A 6,000-nucleotide genomic window follows, 5' to 3' on the forward strand; every position below is an offset into this window, starting at 1 on the left:
GAGATAAGAGAAGGAGATGAGGAGGCTGAGGGTAGCCTGAAAATGAGCTGGGTATCATCAGCATAGCACTGAAAGTTGGGACAGAGAGCGGCGATGTGGTGGGCAAGGAGTGCCAGGTATTGGTTGAACAGCCAGGGAGAGAGGTTTGATCCCTGGGGGACACCACAGGTAGAGAAAAAGATGTCGGAAAGGAAGGACCCAAGTTGGACCTGGGAGGGTAGGTCGGAGAGGAAAGAAGTCAGCCACGCCAGGGCCTGACCAGTGATACCCAGGTTATCACGGAGACGGTTGAGCAGGATGGCATGGTTGACCCCAAGTTGGACCTGGGAAGGTCGGTCGAAGAGGAAAGAAGTAAGCCACGCCAGGGCCTGACCAGTGATACCCAGGTTATCACGGAGACGGTTGAGCAGGATGGCATGGATGACCGTGTCAAAGGCAGAAGAGAACGCAAGGGGTGTTAGATTCGAGGTTGGTGAGTAGGTCTTCACGGATGTTCAGGAGAGCAGTTTCCGTGCTCTGGCAGCTCTGAAGCCAGACTGATGGTCATGAAGACAACCAACAGATTCAGTGTGGAGATTGAGCTGGCAGATGGCCAGTTTCTCCAGGAGCATGCCCAGGAAGGGAGTGATGGAGATTGGCCGATAGTTAGCCGGGCAGGAGGGGTCGGCAGAGGGTTTCTTAAGAAGAGGGTGCACGAGGGAGTGCCTCAGGGGGGAATGGAAGACTCCAGTGGCAAAGGAGTGATTGCAGAAATCTGCCAGGGCAGGTGCCAGGGAGTCGATGTGATCCTTGATAGTTTTGGAGGAACAGGGGTGAACCTGTTTTCACGAGACTTTCATAGATCAGACTTGTCTAGAAATCTTGTTTGGAAAGAAAAGGGGAAAGGCAGAGAAGGAGGGAGGAGGGGTGGCTGCAGAAGGGCCGGAGGAGGAGCAGGGAATAGCGGGAGGGGGGTAAGAGAGGGAGAGTGAGGACAGGATGTCCTGAGTTTTTGAAATGAAGTGAGAAGCCAGTGCCGTGCAGAGGGCCTGGCAAGGGACAGGAGAGGTAGAGACTGCGGCAGGATTGGCCAGTTCCTTGCAGATTTTAAAGAGTTCAGCCGAGTTGTTAGATGCCGCAGAGACGCAGGCTTGGATATGGGCTCTTTTCTTGGTGAGGACAGAGAGCCGGTATTGCCTTTGCAGCAGACGGCATGCCAGTTTGTCAGAGGATGAGCCTGAAGCACGCCATTTTCTCTCGGCAACCCTACACTTGCGTTTAAGGGAGACAAGGTCTGAGTCATACAAGGAGTTACACTTGGCTTTGGGCTTCAGACGGATTCGCATGACAGGGGCAAGGATATCGAGAGTATCAGATATAGAAGAGTGGAGCGTGGAGAGGGATGTGTCAGGGCGAGACTCAGCCAAGGGGGGAGAAGGGGGTGAGAAGGTGGTGGCGAAAGCCTCAACTGACACACGCCTCATAGGTCGGGTGACCGAGAAGGTGGGTGGCAGTGACAGAGGTGGCTTGGCCTGCGGGGTAGGGAGGGTGAGGTGGGAGGATAGGAGAAAGTGGTCACTCCAGGAGAGAGGAGTGGAGAGAGGGACAGAGAGGGGAAGGTCAGAAGAGATCAGAACATCAAGAGTGTGCCCTGCAGAATGAGTCGGGCCAGAGGGGAGAATGGTGAGTGAGAGAGAGTCGCAGAGGTCACGAAAGAGTTCAGAGGGGGGACAGGAGGCATCCAGGTGGATGTTGAAGTCTCCCAGAAGGAGGAGTTGAGTGGTTGAGGCCAGGAGTGAGGAGGAGAGGTCAGCCCACTCAGAGAGGAAGGAGGAAACCGGACCAGGTGGCCGGTGGATGGTAGCCACAGTGAGGGAGTGGCTAGGCGAAAGAGAGAGCCTGCAGACGAGGCATTCAAAAGAGGAGTAGGCCTGCGTACGGATGGCAGAGGCAGGAATCCACTCAGGGAAGATAAGGGCTACGCCACCCCCAGAGCAATTGGGCCTGGGCGAACAGAGGATCTTGTAGCCATCGGGTAGAGGAGTGTCAAAGCTGCTGACAGAGATGGCCGTAAACCATGTCTCAGTGAAACTGAGGACATCGAGGTCAAGTTCTTCAAGAAGGTGGCAGATATCAGAGGACTGTTTGACCGCAGAGCGGGAGTTAAGAGTGGCAATGTGGAGAAGGTTTCCCACCTTGAAGGACTTCCGGGGAGGGGTACAGATCAGAGGTATGCCCTGCAGAAGTGTAGAAAGTGCCCGAGAGGGGGCAGAGAGGGAAGGGGAAGGCAAGGTAGCCAAGGTAATGGAGGAGGGGACAGCAGGAGAGGAAAGGAAGTTGATGAGGTGCGGAAAGCGTCTATCAAAGAGATGAAGGTTGGCCTGAGGGCCTTGGACCAAGATGGTCCCATTAGAGTAGACATTAATGATGACCTTAGATGATAGGAAGGAGGCCAGGAGGGCGTCCCAACGGGTACCACCATTAATGGGAGAAGAGGAGAAAGGAGAGAGAACAGAGATCATATGAGGGGTCCATAGATCTGGTGAAGGAACGACAAAGAGGATGTCGGTGAGAGTTTCCTTGGAGGAGGCACTGATGTAGGTGTCGGCGATAGGGAGGCCTGGGTTGGAGACCAGGATGTCCTTTTTAAACCTTTTCCTACCAGACTTAGTGAGGAGAGCAGGATAGTCAATAGAGAAGCAGTTTGAAAAGATAGGGTAGACAGAGAGCACCATAGGGTAGGTTGGGGTTGAGGGGGGGTGTAGGGAGTAGACAGACAAGACAAGACAGCGAGAGGCAAGTGCGCAGGAGAGTGGGACAAGACAATGGTACTAAGGAGGTGAGCGTAGAAAGGCACAGGGCATTAAAGACAGGAGAGAAGACATACCTACATTAGAGAATCCTAGAGAGGGAGAAAAGGCCTAGGTTTCAACAATACAGTGTCAGTGGTGGTAGCAATACAAATAGTTAAGCGCCACCTAAATTTGAGAGTCCTGGAGAGGGAGAAAAGGCCTAGGTTTCAACAATACAGTGCCAGTGGTGGTAGCAATACAAATAGTTAAGCACCACCTACATTTGAGAGACCTAGAGAGGGAGAAAAGGCCTAGGTTTCAACAATACAGTGTCAGCGGTGGTAGCAATACAAATAGTTAAGCGCCACCTAAATTTGAGAGTCCTAGAGAGGGAGAAAAGGCCTAGGTTTCAACAATGCGGTACTAAGTCAGGCGGATTAGTGCATGAAGAACGGCAGAGGTTAACAGCTAGTGGGCGGAAGGAGGGGTGAGCAGGAGGTCGAAGGGCAGGGGCTGGCGCCTGGCGTCCCCTGCGGACACCTGCAGACACAACAGGAGCCGCAGCAGTGGGAGCCGCCCTTTGCCTGAGGGGCCCTTAGCCGAAGGTGGATGCCGAGCAGGGGGGCTGCCCAGGATGTTCAGTAAAACCAGGAAGGCACCCAATAGGAGGGGGGACAGAGAGGGTGGGTGGGCAGGGAGGCGGGAGGGAGGACCAGGAAGTGGCTGCAGGGGGGAGAACAAGCGCTCGGAGTGCGGGCCCGTTAATACAATTTTAAAAAAACAAGTTGCCAAGCAAAAACACTCACTGGAGGCCCACGGGGGCCGTGCAGGGGTTCAACCTGCTGGCTGGGCACGGCAACGTCGGCTGCTCACACCCGCTCCACTCAACAAGAGGCAAGCGGGGACAGCAGCCGTCCAGTAGTCCTGGAGGGACTACCGTCTGCACCAATCAGAAGGGGGGGTGGGCGGGCAGGGAGGCGGGAGGGAAGGAGGACCAGGAAGTGGCTGCAGGGGGGGGTAGAACAAGCGCTCAGAGCGCGGGCCCGTTAATACAATTTAAAAAAAAACAAGTTCCCAAGAAAAAACACTCACTGGAGGCCCACGGAGGCCGTGCAAGGGTTCAACCTGCTGGCTGGGCACTGCAACGGCAGCTGCTCACACCCGCTCCGCACAACAAGAGATCAATTACCCAGAGACAGAGAGTTACGCTCGTTCCTAGGATATTGTTTTGTGCCACCTTAATAATTTAGTTCTATAATTTTCAACTACAAAATGTATGTGCATATTTGTTAAATGCATATGCTGACAAGCGAAACTGCTTCGGATACAATTTACTTTTTTCATTGAATGTGTTTTTTCAATCATCACCTCCTCATTGGTATATTTATGCCTACACAGGTGTATGCACATATTAATATACTCTGTTATCTTGTTTGTTTATTAATTGACTGTCCAATGTCTCTTTGCTAGTCTATTTGTTTATGAATGTATTCTTTAACATTTTTAAAAATAAAAGCACTTGTTTACGCTTAATCAATTCATTATTTGTTGGTTTCATTGTTCAATGATCTGTACTGTGTATGATAGCAGTCTAATAGGCTCCATCTTTCTATAAATTGTGTGATTCAGTCACGATATTTACCTCATAAATGCCTTCAGTCTACAAATTACTTTAAAGTTTTTCTTTTTCACGGGAACACCTTGTTGTTATAGTTTTTTGCACATTCTCAAACATTATATAGTACCTCTAGGAGCATTGAATCTGCATTATGAATCACGTCCTCGGCATACCAATACAGTGATCAAATAAATCGTTATTTGTTGATTTTTTTCAATAGCACACGTAGCTAATGGAATACTCATACAGACATCACATACATCATATGGTCCTGACTGTGTCCCGTGGATCTCTTTACAGATGAGGTATTCATTTGGGCGCTGTATCTCACAGTTGTGTTTAACTTAATATTATTAAGTGGAAGTGTCCCCAGCTCCTGGCATCACACCATGTTAGCCCCGATATATAAGATGGGTGGAAGAGACATGCCGTCTCACTACCATCGATCTCGCTAATTGATTCCTCATGAAAAAATTTTGGTGGAGCACTTCATGCCCACCTTGAAGATTGGACCCTGACTAACAAGATAACATCCCATCTGCAAGCAGGCTTCCGTAGATGCCTCAGTACTTACATTGAGATGTAATGGGGATAAAGTATATAGGCCCTATGTTTTGAAAAAGCCGAAACACGTGTCGACAGTTTAAGGGCACTTAGTGAAAGGTGACATGCCCACACAACATTTTCTGCACCTGCAGCACATGCAGCAAAGAAATTGATGGAAGTTATGAAACCGATTACTGAGGCATAATAATTAATATGTGAGATTGAGGTATTATTAAAGGGCTTTGAGAACACTACATCCACCTTAGAGTGTCTAAAATCACCACCAACACAGAACAAGCACAGTGAACATCTAAGAAAGGGCAGAAATAGACAACGACATTGAAGTATATGTTAGCAGTGCTAGAAATACCGATGCTTGGGTGATGGGGACGTTGAAAGGGCGTGCCCCCAAACAAATATAATGGGTTGAAGGAAGAACACTTACCCTTAATGAGCTCCTTTGACAGCCATCATGCGAGGGAGGGAAGACATACTCAATACCTGCTCAGATACACAAAGAAGCCTCTTTAGTATCATTGAATGACGATGGAAATAGTATCCATTCACAAAGGGGCAGTGATATGACTAAATGCACACCTTTGTCAAGCCCTAGTCCATCATCCCCAAGCGGATCTGACAGTAGTCTTTGAGGAATATACTGTGTTAACTGATAGTTGTTCTTTTTGCTGGCGCAAGTTAGGTATAATTCGTCTGAAAACTCAGACATGGGGACTTATTGCTGGGAAAACTCCATGCCCATGACAAGAACAGTAATGTCAAATGCTAGGCAAGGTCAAAAGGAGCCCAGTAAAAAGAAGAGACAATGGCAATGAATACAAGTAGGATAAGAGTTAAGGACCTTATCACATCTAAGACAGAAACTTCTACAAACGAAGTGTACACGCAAGACAATTCTATCAGCCTGACTCTTTTAACTGCAATGACAAATTTGTATCCAAGGTATGTATGGGCTTAGAGAGGTGGTAGAAACAATCAGAAAGGATTTAAAATCCTTTGTTTTTAGGCCACGAGCAGTCTTGCAACAGTTATTTTTTAAGTGACTTA

This window comes from Ambystoma mexicanum, chromosome 5q, assembly GCF_040938575.1.
Source record: "Ambystoma mexicanum isolate Mex_15411 chromosome 5q, UKY_AmexF1_1, whole genome shotgun sequence".
Taxonomy (NCBI): domain Eukaryota; kingdom Metazoa; phylum Chordata; class Amphibia; order Caudata; family Ambystomatidae; genus Ambystoma; species Ambystoma mexicanum.